This window comes from Pelodiscus sinensis, chromosome 1, assembly GCF_052426305.1.
Source record: "Pelodiscus sinensis isolate ZL-2025 chromosome 1, ASM5242630v1, whole genome shotgun sequence".
Classification (NCBI taxonomy): Eukaryota; Metazoa; Chordata; order Testudines; family Trionychidae; genus Pelodiscus; species Pelodiscus sinensis.
This window is the reverse complement of record NC_143052.1, coordinates 333,054,177-333,071,422: the sequence shown is the minus strand read 5'-3', so window position 1 is coordinate 333,071,422 and position 17,246 is coordinate 333,054,177. Positions and strand designations below refer to the sequence as shown.

The 17,246-nt window shown below is 44.2% G+C and overlaps 1 protein-coding gene and 1 long non-coding RNA gene across 3 annotated transcripts in view; one reads left to right on the top strand and one right to left on the bottom strand.

Moving 5' to 3' along the window:
• TMEM135 (transmembrane protein 135) overlaps positions 1 to 17,246 on the top strand; it is a 351,254-nt gene that overhangs the window by 169,088 nt on the left and 164,920 nt on the right. The gene's annotated exons all lie outside the window — the stretch shown is intronic.
• On the bottom strand, positions 1,714 to 3,654 carry LOC142826562 (uncharacterized). The gene is made up of 2 exons (XR_012900770.2): positions 3,460 to 3,654; positions 1,714 to 2,073 (listed from the first exon to the last, which is right to left on the bottom strand). It is a non-coding gene; the product is annotated as an uncharacterized LOC142826562 (long non-coding RNA).

Below are 17,246 nucleotides of genomic sequence, written 5' to 3'. Positions count from 1 at the left end.
TCACATGTGGAATTGCCACAGAATAGAACCCTTAGTTGCCAGTGGGTTATCTTGCATAATAAGTTGGCCTTCATTGGCATAAGAAATTTTTACCAAGAAAAAAGGATGAATTTACTGTATTTTTGCTTTAACCCTAAAAACTGTAAGAAGACACTCCTTTTATTTTCTGAAGGCTTATAAAGAACTGATTTTTTTTTCTTGCTCAGGGTAGCTTTTATTTCATTTTTGCCTGCTTTATCCTTTTGAAGAAAGGCCATAGATCAGCTAGGGCTAGATGAGATAGGTTAGGCCTCGAAGGGCAAGATCTGGGAACTCTCAAAGTCTGTCATTCAACCAGAAACAAGATAATTTTCAGAGTAGATTATTTGTCTGCATTAGCAGAGGGATTATATCTTTCAGCAGAATGCTTTTACCGAATAGTACTTTGTCTGGGCAAGTTAATGGTAGAAAGGTAAGAGAGGTGTCATTTGATTTGTAAAAATCTACATAATCATGTCAGTGTTGTTGCCCTCTGCGTCATGGCAGGGGCTCACTTCTTTCACCCCCACCTTAGGCTCTCACCTGCTGGTCCTATGAATATGGTGTTATCAGAAATGGATTAAGTTGTGTAATATTGAAAATCCCTTTTTCCTACAACTACAATGGTACCAAACAATACAGACCTAGACCATTTATGTGCTTATATATTCAAGACAATATTTAAGAATCAATTTCTATCATATTTTCATACAAGGAGATGCATTGCTCACATAAATCAAGACATTAATCTTTGGTAGTCCTGGGGAAGTTAACTTTGACAAATAGAACTGAAAACATTTTAAAATCTTCTTCGGTGCTTGTCTGCTTTTTTGGAAAACATCCACCAATTTAGTTCTGCAAGTTTCATTGTGTTGGTCATCCAATGGTAAAATGGTAAACGTCGTGTATGAAAATATGATAAAAATGCTTCTAGTACAGCTATGAATTCATCAGTGATGGTCTCTACACATCTTCAGGGAAGAGAGTCTTCAGAGGCTGAATCAGATGACTTCCAATAAGATCATTTGGTTTTTCCTGCCATGGATCCCTATCAGTCCAGTGACTTTTAATGGTCCAAGTGACAGGGACACATCTCTGAGGCATATGCAATGATTCTGATCTCCAGCAGCCAGCACAAGAACAGAATCTTGCATAAGTCTGAGGAAGCATCTCCCAGAGAGAGCACTATACCATATATTTCTTATGCAAGAACCTGGAGTTTAATAGCAGCGCTCCCTGTGTCATTGATGGTGAGCAAGGAAATCTTAGTGTCACTTTCCTCCTATCAACTGCCAAAAAAAAATAAAAATAAAAATAAAAAAAGAGAGAGAGAGATACTGAACAGTTGAAGGCAACAGCTTTATTCTTCTTCAAGAAGTGTCCCTGTGAGCGCTCTACTGTAGGTGTCTAGGTACCCCTGCGCTTACGTTCAGAACTTTTTAGCAGCAGTATTCCTCCCCTCTAGGTGCTGGCATGCACGCGTGGGACCACCTGCAATGCAGCAAGAATGCCAACGAGCGTGCACCATCAACCGCCCCCTCAGTTCATTCTCAGCCACTCCCAGCTTGATTGGAACACAGCAGTGCTCCATGCTAGAATTTAATTAGAGTAGTTTTACTTGTTAATATTTAGTAATTAGAGTTTAGAGTTTAAATAATTTATTTGCGGTCCTCTCCCTTCCCCCATTAGTGTTAGTTAAAAAAAAAAAAAAAAAAAAAAAAGGAAGGTTTTTTTCTATCTAGTTATTATAGTATTAGCATAGGCATGCCAGGCTCACCAGGATTTAAATGGTGCCTGACATGCAGGATGTCTATACCCATTTCAGATGGGCATGCCCTGTGCATTCGGGGCCTGAGTCAGGATCACTCTCCCCAAAATTGCCACCATTGTAAGACAATGTCGGCTAGGTCGTTGAAAGCGTGCGGGAACTCCTGCTGAAGTTCCTCACTATGGAGAAGGTGGAGAGACCTGCCTCTGAACTAGCTTTGACCGCATCGCCACCCTGTACCTCACTGATGTCAGTCTCGGACCAGGGACGCACACCGAGAGACGAGCCTGCAAAGAAAACAGAGAAAAGGAAGCTCTCCTCACCGTCCAGTGACATACTATAAAAGAAAGCATCCCCTCAGCACAAGCGCTCTTCATGCAGGGCAAGAGCTTCAGGAGAAGCACAGGTACCTGGGAAGTCTGGTATGGACAAACCCAAAGGGCCATTGTCCTCCAAGAACTCTTGTCCTGAGTTTCAGTGCAGAAAATGAAGAAGACCTCCTCTGTGCTGTCGGTACTGAAGGCTCTGGTACTGATGAAATCGGTACCCAAATCACCATTGCAGACTCTGGCTAATGGGTGACCGGAACTGGCCATGCAGACACTTGTGAAATTGGTATTGATAGTATGTACCAAGTGCTCCTTGGCACCGTCGATGTTCAAGGCACTTGATGAGCCAGTGCTGCACAGATCACAGGCCTCTGCACTTGCAGTACTAGCCTTCCTCCCTCCTAGACCACTTACCACAAAACAGGAGTTAGCAGTTACATCGGTAATGGACACACCTCTCTTTGGTACATGACACTAATCCTTCATCAGCGGGACTGAGTAGATTGGCAACGCTGGCAAGCTTCTCCAGTGGTAGCGAGGATGACCAGTACATACCCTTTTCACCACATCACGCCCAAACCAACTTTGCAGTTGCAGCAGCAATAATAGCTGGTACAGACCCAAATATAGCAGCCCTTCCCATGGCTCCCTCCTATACCACTCCCACAATCTTGGCAGGGGTTGGATCCCTGGAGTATCATGAAGGCCCAGATGTCACCACCAATGATGGTGAGACCGCAGCCAACTGCACCCAACCTGCCTGCGCCCACAGCATTAGAAGTGATGCAGGAAGACATTGAGGACATGGATGAAACCCAATAGGAGGACATTCTTCCTCCATATGATATTTCTTCATCATTCCTGGATGAATCCATAATCTCCCCTCCCCCACTATGGGCGATGACTTTAAGTTCTTTAAGGACTTGTACAAGAGGGTGGCTGACTCCCTCTATAAATCACTGGTCGAGGTCCTGAACATTCTACAGAAACTAGTTGATATATTGAAATCCTCTCCTTCAGCGAAAGTAGGCTTGCTGGTTAATGAGGCCATACTTGACCCAGAAAAATTTTTGTGGCAGACTCCAGCTTCCATCCCACCCATTTTGAGAAGGGCAGATAGAAAATATTACGTTCCAACTAAGGGAGTTGAGTTCCTTTTTATGCATTCTGCCCCAAATTCGCTGGTTGTCAATGCTGTAAACAATAGGGGTAAGCAAACCCAGTTCAAATCCACCCCATATGATAAAAAATGAAAAAGGTTGGATCTCCTAGGGAGAAAATCATATTCATCAGCATCACTCCTTATTACGATTGCAAACTATTATTAATTAGCTAAATACGTACCATTTTGACAAAATTACACCATGTATTGAAAAGTTACAGGGCGAGGACAAGGCTGCATTCAAGTTCAGCATAGACAAGGGCATCTTCATAGTGAAAATGATGCTCCAGGCATCCCTTGATACCGCTGACATGGCTTCCAGATTTCTTGCCACATTGATAGTGAGGCGCTGCTTCCCCTGGCTACACCTCTCTGGGTTCCCTAGGGAGGTACAGAACATGGTTGAGGATTTTTCATTTGAGGGTCAGCAGCTATTTTCCTCTAGCACAGATGCATCCCTGCATTCCCTGAAAGACTCAAAGGCAACTGTGAAAACTCTGGGGATGTACATTCCTCAACCAAAAAAGAAGGCCAACTGTATGCCCAGCAACATCTTACCTACCTCAAAGAGGCTATGAGCTCAGATGCCAGCTGAGGCAACAGAAGCACAGGCAGCCTCAAGAACAGCAAACAATGCCCCAGTCCTCCAATGGCAGGCAAACGTTTTGAACCGTTGGTTGAGGGTTCAATGTCATTTCCACTATCCAGTCACTAGAAATTCAGTCTGCAACCATTCTACCGTGCTTCGTCCAATATGACAATGGACAAGAGAGCTCTAGAGATCTTAGCAAAAAGCCTAGCAATTCCATTCCTCACATTTCCTCCAACCCAAACCCCTTCCCTGTCCCTCTTCAGGGACCCATCTTACAAGTCCCTGTTGCAACAAGAGATAAACAAGCTGTTACAGATAGGGCAATAGAGATTGTGTGAGAACATCACAGGGAAAATGGGTACTTTCCAGATACTTCCTCATGACAAAAAAGTCTGGTGGATGGAAACCCGTACTAGATCTGCGCAGACCAAACAAATACTTAACAAAAAAAACTTGGGGTTACGATTCACCATAGTAATGCTGGCAAAGATAATTCCTGCATTAGGAAAAGGAAACTGGATGTCGTCCCTCAACATTCAGGATGCATACTGTCATGTAGCAATAAGACCATCTCACAGAAAGTTCCTCAAGTTTATGCTACAAGATCAGCATTATCAGTACTGAGTCTTACTGTTCGGTTTGTCAGCAGCACCCAGGGCCTTTCCCAAGACTCTGGTAGTAGCAATGGCCCATCTAAGAAAATCAGGCATAGTGATCTTCCTTTACTTAGATGATTGCCTGATAGTGGCTCCAACAGAGCAACAGGCGAAACAATTCACCAAGGCCACAATCAAGCTCTTTACAAAGATAGGGCTACAAATAAACACGCAAAAGTCAAATCTTACACCATTTCAAGCATTGGAATTCATAGGTGCCATGCTGGACTGCATACGAGCACAGGCCCGGCTACCTCTGCCAAGATTCCATGCCCTAGTTACCCTAGCAAAAACAATCATAAACAGCTCCCCGGTATCCACCAGGCAATTCCTACAATTACTAGGCCACATGTCAGCAATGACAATCATAGTTCCTGATGCAAAGTTACACATGCAGACTCTGCAAATGTGGCTACACACGTGCTTCCGCCCTTACAGGCACTCAGTACATAGGATGTTCAGCCCTACAAACAAGGTCAAGGAATCCCTCACATAGTGGCTGCACCAAAGCAATCTCTGCTTGGAGGTTCCTTTTTACCAGTCAACCCCATTTGTCCACTTAATGACCGACGCTTCACTGGAGAGATAGGACACAGTATGCACAGAAGATGGTCTCCCATGCAACGTGTTTGAGTTATGAGCAGTAAGAAGAGTATGCAAGAACTTCCTTTCCTTAATTCAATGCAAGGCAGTGATAATATACACAGAGGGGGCAAATCATACCATCTTTGCAACGAAGCCATTGAATTATGGACATGGTGCATCCTTCAGCATATCTGCAGTATATCTCCCAGGTGAACAAAATATCGCAGAAGACCATCTGAGTCATTGTTTCCACCAGAAGCACGAGTGGGAGATACACCCTCAAGCCCTGAATTTCGTTTTCCGCAGGTGGAGCTTTGCAGAAATAGACTTATTCATGACATCACTCAGTTCTGAATGGTCTTTGAATTTTTGTTGCTGCCCATGATCTCTGTAATCTGTACATGACCAAGAAATGGGCAAACAGTGACCTATCTGTGGTTAGCTCTGTAAATGGTCTTTGACACTTTAACTCTGATTTTCTTCTTGGCATTTAAGCACAGCTTTAGTCCATAGATTGACTGAACCTAGGAAATTTTTTGGCTTGTGAAAGTTTCATAAGAAGTCATGATCCGAAGTATTCAATTGACTAACATGTTGAACTGTTTCATTACAGAAGGCTGCTTTTATCATGATATTAGAGAGCTCTGGTCTGTCATTTGCAGCTGGGTTGCCAGTGAATGTAAGTTTATGCAGTAGCTTTGAAATTAATCCTTCTTGGCATTTAAAAACACCTAATGAGACTAGATGGTTCTTGGTTACTTCTGGGGAAGTTATATAAATTACATGCATATCCCACAGTGCATCTTCAATAAGTGCTGTAAAAGCCTTTCAACTAAAGCATTTGCTGTTCTTCAATTCAGTTCACAGAACACGTTTCTCTGTATTTAGTCTTTTCATTGGTCTTTGCCACCACTTTGCAATCCAGTAGAGCCTCTGTAGGCAATTTATGAACTCCAGCTTATTAGCAGTTTGTAATAGTAAAATCCAGTGTTTGTTTCTGTTTCTTTTACCTTTTGGTAACACTTTGCGCTCCTCTTATGATACTCGATGGTATATACATTGGTATCTTTTGAGTCAGTGTTCATTCTCAACGGTACCTTCTAGGTAACAGTCTTGCTAAGAGTGACTGCTTCATACACTTTCTCACCCATCTCATGTATTGAAACTGTGCTTAATGGACACCTTCAGGCTTCCATCTTACCATGGAAGAAGCAGGTATTATTCTTGGGATGCATTCTATAGGGCCTTGTACAGTGAGTGGATTCCAAACTGTGGGTTTGGAGGAAAATTGGGAGGTATAGCCCCGCTGTGCTCGAAGATCTGCTCCAAATTCAGCTATAGCTCCTCTCCACACCTGAACTGATTCTGCCCCCTGCCGCAGAACCACTCTGCCTCCTGTTCTGCCCCTCTCCAGCTCTGCTTCCAAATGCAGCTCCATTCTGCCCCCTGATCTGCTCCCAGCTCAACTCTGGCCTCAGTCTCAGCTTCACTCCTTCCCTAGCTATGCCCTCAGCTGCAGCTACACTAAGCCCCCTGCACTGCTTCCAGTCCAGCTCTGCCTTCATTCACTTTCCCTCCCAGGTCAGTTCAGCTTCTAATTCCAGAACTTCACCAATCTCCTATTCTGTCCCTAGTGCCGTCTTCAGCCCAAGTTCTGTTACGGTGGAAGTCTTCGCCCTGTAGTAATGGTGGGTGGGGCGAGGCATGAATAGATTGCTGACAAGATGGGGATGTGAAAGGAAAAGTTGTGGCACCACTGGTCTATAGCTGGACTTATCCCAGCATCTTTGCTTTTTTCTTGATGCTCAATGTATTTCTGTTCAACTTTGTCAAATTTCAGTTTATGGGTGCATTTATAGCATGTAATGTGCTACTAAGCATTTTGTTTAATCAAGTTCTCTGTGGTGATATTCTCCGAAGACCCAGCTATTAGTCAGTACTCTCCTTGGTGCCTAAAAATGACCAAGACCAAAGTAAACAAGGGGTTTGTAATTATGTTATCTAGCTATGTGCAAACAGCTGGCAGTAGTTTCTGGATGGATGCTGATGCCTTAGCCTGTATGTGCCTCATTACCAGGGCTCGCCAAACCGCGGCGAGCCTCGCTCGCCAGCCGTGCAGTTCGGCACACGGCGCATGCGCAGACCGCGCCGCGCATGCGCTGACTGCACGGCACAGCTGTACCGGCTTGTAATCTACACGCCCGTGGCGAGTAGATTACATTAATTGTCGAGCCCTGCTCATTACAATTTTTTGACTTAATAAATAAAGCTGATAATCAGTACCACTGAGCAGCTTCTTTTTTTGATGGCAAATCATCATGAAGCACTCCTCCCATCATAATCCATAATCTACTATCTATTTGAGGGACTGTCTATCTGTGCATCTGTCTGTTTGTCTAAGAATCCCTAACCGTTAAGAACTAGGACCATTAAATTCTGTATACAACTTCCTCTTATAACTTAAAGCAATGTAATGGTTTGGCTGAGCCAAGAAAATGAGATGTCTGGAATGGGATTGCTTCTCATAAAACTACACAGAAAAGAGACAGACACATCAATCAGATGGAAGAGGCTGGCTGGGAGCATACCCTGCCCTCGGGATTGCCCCAGTCCCAAGCATCCCTCCCTCCCTGATTCATAAACCACCAAAATTTTCAATGTCATTTTCATACATTTAAAATGTGAACGCATTTTATACATTGAAATACTACTTTGAAATGTGTATCTTTTCCTTTATTTTCTATGAATAGAGGGCATATATTATGAATTTGAATTAAATAAATTAAATTATAAAATAATCATACAAAATAATATTTAATGTATAGGATGGATTTCTTCATTAGGCAGTGATTTTTGATAATGGGGGATAAGTGATTTAAACTAGTATAAAGCAGGAAGAAAGTTAAGACCCTGGTATTCAGCATAAAGGATGGTCCGAATAGGAGAGGCAGACCCCACAGGGAATGCGTAGATGATATAGTAGATTGGTGTGAATATAGTCTACAGAAACTAAGCCACTCTGTGCTGGACAGAGAAGGATGGAAGGAAATAGTGAGGGAAGCATCTGACACCAATGGGAGTTGAGTTCATGGTTGTTGATGCTGATGATGATGATGAACGCAGGAATAGGAGAGTTAAACAAGAATTACAGATGAATGGAATAGATAATATCGATTGCCTTTTTTTTACAGTATTGGCAGAGAATGTAGCTCAAATAGACATCTTTCAAACTCTCTTGTGTTTTTTTAGGTACATACGCAGTGCATCCAGTTACAAAACTTTAAAGGCCGAGTGCTTGGATTAGTTGTAATAGTTCACAAAATGTAATATTTAAATAGTCTTTGTATGAAGGATACTTTTAAAAAGTCCAAAATCAGAGAACAATACAACAAGATAGGTAGTTTATATTAATTTTTACTAGATGCCATGGATTCCAGGGTCCTTTTGTGGGTGGAGAATGGGATGCAGTGGATTCTGGGTCTGTGGAAATAAATGTATTATTTTCCCCTGTTGTATGGATGCCATACTTACTGGTGAAAATGGATGTCCCAGGAGAGGCATCAAAGTTTCAAAACCATAGAGCTTTTGGAGATAAGTTAATTGACCCTGTTAATGTCATTTGTTATATCCTCCTACAAATGAAAGAATTAACAAAATTATGGAAAGCTATGAGAGCACTGAACTGTGTAGGGGCTGGGAGAGGCTTGTCAACGGTGTCCTATGGATTAAGATAGTTTAGTGGGTTTAGGGCAGGGTTAGGCAAGAGGCTGTCAATGGCCTGGATCTGGCCCACCTATCACTTTCATCTGGCCTGTGTCAGCTCCTGGCCCCACACCTAACACATTTTCTGGGAGGCATGAGCACTTTCAACTCCTGCTATTTAAAGGGCTTGCGCCTTCGAGGTGGCTGCCAGGAAACGTGTTATCAGCCATGGCTATGTGTTAGGAGTGGAGTCGGGACCTGCAAGCTCTTTCAGTTGCTTTTATTAAAAGGGCTTGCAACTGCCCAGCAGTTGCTACCACATTGCCTGGTGGTCTCCTGGAAGTTGCGAGCCCTTTAAATCAGTGGTTCCCAATCTTTTTTTATACCACAGACCAGGAAACCCATTCACAAACTTTTGGCGGGCTGGTAACATTTGATTTGCATATCTGCATATTCATTATGCAAATACTATGTTATCGCTCCGCCAAAAGTTTGTGAATGGGTTTGCTGGTCTGTAGTATAAAAAGCCCTGTTCCTGCAAGCCCTCCAATGCCAGCCCTAGCCCCTAGAGCCACGCACCCCTCCACTACCCTCCAGCACCAACCATTGACCCCAAAGTCCCCTGCACCCAACCCTCCCAGTGCCAGCCTCCTGCCCTCAGAGCTCCCCAATGCCAGCCCCCATCCCAAACACCTCAGTGCCAGCCCCCCACCCCTTAGAGCCCCCAGTGCCAGCCTCCTGTTTCTAGAGCCCTGCTGCACCCAACCCCACAGGGCCCCTCCCAGTGCCAGTCCCCAATATAAGCCCCTTCCCCAGTGCTCTCCAGTGCCAGCCCTGCCCCTGTATCACCCTCACTACTGGCCCTGCCCCCAGAGCCTCCCGGTACCACCTCGCTGCCTCTTAGAGCTGCCCCACCCCTTAGAAATCCCCAGTACTAACTCCGCCCCAGAGCACCCAAGTATTAGCTTTGCCCTCTAGTGTCAGCCCCTGCCTCTTAGAGCCCCCACCCCCAGATCCCCTCAGCACTAGCCCTGCCCCTGGAACCCCAGTGCTTGCCCAGCCCCCTTACCTAGCCCTGCGATGCCTCCCGGCTGCCAGCTGAGCTCTGCTGCCTGGGTCATGGCTGCTCTAAGGCTGCTGTGCCATGTGGCCCTTCCACTGCATAGTGAACCGCTCTTCTGTGGATGGGAGGAGACTCCAGGCTGCCTCTGCCTGTCGCTGGTTGGCTGAGAGGCAAGGCAGGACACGCCTCTCCCAACAGCTGTGAATGTAGGGGAGGGCGCTGGTTGGTGTATCCTGGCTCCCAAAGCTGCTTGAGACCCATGACCACTTCAGAAATTTGTGAAGTGGCCCCCCCTTTAAAAATTATTGTCCACTGTTGGTTTAGGGCGGTGGTCACCAACCAGTATATTGGGATCTACTGGTAGATCTTGGAGCCTCTGACAGGTGATCTTGACTGGTTTGGCCAAGAAGTTGTCAAGGGTTTGCACTTCCACTGCCCCTCCCCCCATGCTGTGCAACTCCTGCCCTTTGCCTTGGAGCAGTTCCCCTCTCCCACCCTGTATTTTATCACCACAGAACGGGGAAGGGGTTCACAACAGGGTTTGAGATGGATGGGGTTTATCGGCTGCTTTTGGGAGTGGTGCAGGGCCAGGGAAGGGGTGAGCCTGCCTGAGCCTCCCTGCACCACCCCACAGGAGCCACCTGTGGTAAGCAGTGTCCAGCTGGAGCCTGCATTCTGAATCCCTGCCCCAGTCATGAACCCCCTGCCCTAGCCTTGAGCCCCCCAAGACCCAGACTCCCTTACAGAGCCTTACCTTGAACCACCTACTGCACTCCAACCCCTGCCTCAGGCTCAAAGCCCTTCTCACAATCCAAATCCTTTAGCCCAAAACTAAAGCTTGCACCCCTACCCTCTGCCCCTGTCTGATGAAAAGGAGGAAGGATGGGGGATGGAGGACGGATGGAGTCATCAGGGGCGGGGCCTTGGTGAAGGGGCATGAAGGAGGTGGGGCAAAGGTATTTGGATTTGAGGTAGATCCTAGATTGCACTTATATTCAAAAAGTGATCTCATATTTTAAAGGTTGGAGACTACTGGTTTAGGGAATAGGAACCTCTGATCACTTCTGCTGAAGGGCAAATGGTCTCTTGACAGAAGAATTCCAAGATAACTCTGAGAGTCCAAACGTGGATGCATATTGCTTTGGAGAACAGTCAGGCCCCAACCATTTAAACACCAATACAGTTTAAAAGAAGCTATCTTAGTAGGAAAGTAGCTTAAATGCTAAGGCCCGTCCTCATATGTCACTAGTTGTAGGCTCTGTATGCAGTTGCTGTTTCTGTAAACGCTCATATGGCTTTATATGCTGTGTATAGTGACTGCACCAATACTTTCTGACATTTTTGCAGAGTTAAATTGGTTTCTCTCATTTTGGTCTGTAACGATGCAAAATATTCTCTTGAACTATTTCAGAATAAACTTAAAAAACAACAAATGGTCTGGTAGCACTTTATAGACTAACAAAACATGTAGATGGTGGTATGAGCTTTTGTGGGCACAACCCACTTCTTCAGAGTGTAAGATAGTAATGCTGACTGAGGAGTTGATCTGCCAGCAGCAGCAGGAATGTCAGCATGAATAAACTGAGTTGGTGCAGTTCTCCTACTGTATATCATGAAACCAGTATGTTCCTGTCAGTTGTAACCTTTTGGAAATTAATTCCTTGTTGATAGGCAGGTTCAAAATATGCCCTCCACATTGACAAACTGTTTGTACTTTTTTATCAAAGAGGATGCATATGTGTATGTCAGAAAAAAAATAAGAGTGCACTATTAATATTGGCATTTCTTAACTTTCCAGAATGTGGACTTTTCATTCACTTTCTTTACATAATGGTTTTTGAAATTATATTGATACACTTAAGGGACTGTTTGCTCAAAGAAAAATAAATGTTTGCTGTTTGCTCAAAGAAAAATAAATGTATTCTAGAAGTGACTAAATGAATAAAGTAATGACCTTTCTGTTACAGGAACTTAAATCTGCTCCCCTGTAGATGTTGCAAAAATGAGTTTACTGGTCTCAGCAGACTGCTTAATGGGCTACTGTTCACAACACCATATATAATTAAGTTTAAGTGATGTTTGTGCTCAGGACAGGGTCAAGACTGATTTAGCAAGGAAACTTAATTACTTCTCGCCCTCAGAGAAAATGGCCCAATAAGGTTGAGGTCATTGGCAGGGCAATGTGGAAAAGCTGCTGCTGAGATGCCTTCACAGAATCTGAATTGCTGCTAACCAGAGAACTTCTCTTAGCAAATACTGCTAATGTTCAGCAAATTCCCTCAAAAATAACTTGTATTTGTTTGTTTTAGCTTAATGTTAAAGTGAAGATCAAGTAATCATGAGTTATTTTTAGTTAAAAAATCACCTCTAGACACACTCAGTATTCTGTCCAGTATTCCTGATAAAACCAAATTACTTCGTGTGGCTGTAGTACTTTTGTGCTAATGAGGAAAGAATCTTTTTTTATTACCCCTCAAAACATGAAAAAGTGAAAGTTTGCTACCTTTGGACACAAACATTAATCATATAATGCTAAAGTTAGTGCCACTGAACTTTTTCACAGTGTTGTGTCAATTAACTGTTGGTACAAATTTCCAATAGTTAATTTACATAGATTTTATTAAGACAGTAGTTTAATGAGAATTCTAATGTATAAACTGAAAAATTTCTTTATCATTTTGAACAAGCTAGTGTCTACTCCAAAAATTACTTAATTTGCCTTTTTAGGAATATGTTATTTAAAGGAAACAGGAACTTGTATTTTGTGACTCCAAGGAATACATCTGGAATAACCATTCACGTAGACATATGGCATCAATTGGTTTACATTTCCCTATATGGAAGCTTTGATTGTAGTTAGAGGGAATGGCTTTTCATTAATTACTCAGAATTAGAAATGTATGTCCTATACATTCTTAGGTCACCTATTTGGGTACTTTTGTCCAGGCTCTAAAAAAAGATGCTGTGAAAAGCTGAAAAATTCAAATGAGAGGAAGAGTAATGAGGGATAATTTTTGCCTGCTAAGGTGATTGTTTTTCTTATGGGGTACAATTCCCTCCTTGTTGGATCTTAACTGTTACAGTTGTCTCCCAAGGTTCAAACCTTTCTTTTACTTCTCTGGGAATTTCCAATTTCAGATAGAAGACAATATTGTAATTGAGAATTGCTGAGCAGAATTGAGAGCAGAATTGTGTCTTAAGGCCTTGATTCTGCAACATTACTAAACATTACTAAAAATACATGTGTGATAGCAGGACTAGAGTCTAATACCCACAATTTAAAAAAGCACTGGAATGCATGCTTAAATTCATCCTTGTTAGGATCCAATTGGTGTAGTGCTATGGTCCCATGTACCAGGTTGCAACTCCATTCATTCTGATTTGACTCAGCTGTCCCACTCTCAATACCTGGTCATGACACAGAAACAGCCAGGCTAAACCTGAGAGGAGCTGTTGCCCTGTGCACTGGGTTTCAACACCAAGAGTGGAGAGCCTGGCCTGGTCCCACAGCACAGGTGCATCCATTTCTGGGTAAGTGTGGGGTAAGCTCTCTTTCTAACTCCTCCCCTTGTCTGGGGCCCTCTTTCTTATTTGTGTCTGCATTGTTTATCAAAATAATAAAAACTGACTCTTATTAAGTTTACCATGACCGGTCCATAATTTTTATCACAAAATGCCATGACAAATCGACAGCCCTAACTATGTCTGAGGCTGTCTCCATGGTCTGCTTAAAATATATCTATTATACAGTTTTGTATATTAGCTAACTGGGAAACCTGTTTATCCAGGCTAATTGAGACAGGGGCCAAATCAGTTAATCAAAAATTCAGGTTATCTGGAGAATGGGAAAGTGAAAGGATGCAGGACTATCTAGCAGCCCCCAGGAGAGATGACTTGCTTCTAAATCTGTGTGCAGTGGTTGTTCACTTAACACAAGAGCCAGATAATGAAGGGTCAGATATATGGGGTGTTACTGTTATGTGTTGAACTGCACATTTTATTCTTAGCCAGTGTTTGGCAGGGCAATTCTATAAGAATTGTTTAACTGAGAATTCTTCAGTCTACCATCCATCAAGGTTGCATTGTTCTCTCCCTTGGGCATTTCAGACACATGAAGAAGAGGTTACTTCTTCAAGGAGTGTCCCAATGGGTGCTCCACCTAAGGTGCTTAAGCACCGCTGCGCTTCTAATCAGAAATTTTAGGTAGCAGTGCCCGTGGTTGACCGCCAGCGCACAACATTTGAAACGGGTATTCCACATGTGCAGCCAACTGTCCCTTCAGTTACTTCTCTACCATCTCCAGCTTCAGTCAGAGATTAGCAGTCACCCTCATCTCTGAGTTAGAATTAGATAATTAGTGGTTGTTAATAGTAGTGTTTATTAATAGTTAAGTGTTAGTTACTGTTTTTACTCATTTTTAGTACTAGGTTTAAAAAAAATTCTTCACTGGTTGTAATATAGTTAGTATACTTCTATGGGGCTGTTCTTCAGCAACCGATTGAAGACCTTTCCTTTTCTACTGGGATATTCCTGACTTTCCTGGTTTTAAGAGGTGTTTGAGCTGCAGGCTATATCCATTCCTATAACAGACGGACATTCACAGTGTGTCCACTGTTTAGGTGAGGAGCACTTCACTGCACAGTGCCTCCACTGTAAAAAACTGATATTCAGGATGAGAAAAGCCAGGGAACTAGAGCTAAAAATGATGCACCTGGATAAAACTGCTCATCCAGCTTCTGACCCAGAGCATACTATGCCAGCTAGACAACCATTCCCTGGTGGGCATCGGAGAGAGAGGGGCTCCCGTCAAGTTGAGTCCAAAGGACCTTAACAGGGCTCAGGCGCCCAAAAAGAGGTCCCATTCCCTCCCTTCCTCTGAGATCAATGCTTTCTCCAGAAAAAGATTCCTCGGCACCGATAGTACCTAAGGCACCTGAAAAACAGGCAGCTGGCAGGTCTGGCATCAACAAAAGCCAAGACCCAAAAAAGAAATTGCACTTCTCCAAGGTGCCAACAGGCCAAACAGAAAACCTTGTCAGCACCAGTCAAGGCGCTGTCAGCACAAGCCACAGCACCAACCAGGCCATGCTCAGCCTTGGCACTGTGTACCATAATGCCACTTCTGACCGTAATGTCGGCACCAACCAAGTGTTCTGCACTGGCGGTGCACACAAAACAGTCAACACCGCCTCAGGCTAAGTAGCTGGTACCAGCACCACAAATCCCACCAGTGCTCATACTGCTTCCTTCTCCCCCAGTACCACAAGCATTTACTACTATGGCAGAGCTCATGGTACCCTGAACACATCCAGATTCAGCCTCTCATTCACCCCAGCTTCCTCAGTACCACCTCTGTCTAGTGATGATGAGGATGATGAGCACATTCAGGTACATATTTCTCGGCATTCCTCACCTAAGCCCAGCCAACAGCTACAGCAGTGGCAACCACCACAATGGCTCCCACCACCCATTCCACCCAGCTCGCCATACTGGGACCTTTGGGCAACCTACAGAATGCATCAGCCACAACAACCACAGCAGCCATATCCAGCTCCCAGATCTCAGGCTCCTATGGCTCAGTCACTCGCTTACTGCGGTTTATGGGAGGATGAGGAGGATGTGGATGTAACACGCAAGGACCAGACACCCGACTCGCCCCCACCTACACATATATCTTCATCATCTCCAGACAACACAATCGTTCCCCCACCTCCAATTTCAGGTGATGATTTTAAATCGTTTCAATAACTTTTTGAGAGAGTTGCAGATACATTACATATCTCCCTTTCAGCCATGCCAGATACCCAGCAGAAGCTGACAAACACACTGCCATCCCCATGAATTAAGCTCTCATGGACCCAGCACAAACCATCTGGCAGACGCCAGCCACAATACTTCCCACCAGCAAAAGGTCAGACCAAAAACACTATGTTGCTCTCAAAGGAGCAAACTATTTATTCTCCCTTCCCACCCCAAATTCTCTGGTGGTGGATGCTGTTAATTAGAGATGCAAACAGCAGGCTACCTTTACAGTCCCTTATGATAGGGACTGGAAGAGATGAAACTTGATGGGCAAGAAGGCATACTCATCAGCCAGCCTCCAGCTCAGAATTTCCAATTATATGGCACATCTTGTCAAATATACATAATATATTTGAGCAGCTTACATCTTTTATTGAATTTATCCATGATAATAAAAGAGAAGAATTAAGTCAAACAGTAACGAGGATGCATTAATCTCCAGAACAGCATTTAGAGTACGCTAGACTCTGCAGACACCACAACAAGATCTATTACCTTTGCGGTCATGATGAGATGGGTATCATGGCTCTAACTCTGGATTTCCCAGAGATGTCCCGGCCACAGTTGAAGACTTGCCTTTCCAGGGGGCCAAGCTTTTTGCTGAATTCACCAGTGCCTCACACACATTAGAGGATTCACGGGTCACACTAAAGACACTCAGTATACATGTTCCTGTCACAAAAAGAAAACAGGGAAGATCATTCACGCAAAGGTATAGACCCACACCTTTCAGTCAGCAACCCAGACAATATGGCAACAGGCGCAGACAGCGCCATAGTAGGTGCAGACAGGCCCTTGAGCAGAAAGCAGCTCAGCAGCCATCCACTTCATGCTGGTGTTTTGAAGTTCTGGTCAAGGGTTTGACGACAGCAATTCAAATCCTCCACAACATTTGGCACCAGACTAGCTGCATTCAATCCAGCCTGGCGTACCATCACCACCGGCAGGTGGGTGATGAAAATAATCAAAGCCGGTTACTGCATCCAATTTTTAATTATTCCACCCTTCAACCCCCCTTGCCAGTCCCTCTTCAGGGACCCTTCTCTCAAACATGTGCTTGTACAAAAGGCAGAACACCTCCTCCAACTGGGGGCCATAGAAAAAGTACCTCCAGAGCACAAGGTCAAGGAGTTCTATTCCTAGTACTTCCTCACTACCAAGAAGACGGAGGGATAGAGGCCTATTTTAGACCTTTGCAAAGACAACCGCTTTGTTTGCTCCCAAGGATTCAAGATGGTGACCCTAGCCACTATCATTCCTGCCTTGGAAAAGGGAGCTTGGCTGTCTACCCTCGCCCTCCAGGACACCTATTTTTATATCTCGATACATCTATCACACAGGCACGTTCTGCAGTTCACTATGGGGGATCTGCACTTCCAATATAGATTGCTACCCTTCAGACTCTCAACAGTCCCATGGGTCTTCTCAAAGGTCCTCACAGTGGTGGCAGCTCACCGATGCAGAATGGGAATCATCATAGTCCAATACTTGGATGACTGCCTACAAAAGGGTCCCACAGTGCACAAGACAGAACCTGCAGTCAAAATCACCAGAGCCCTATTCGACAAC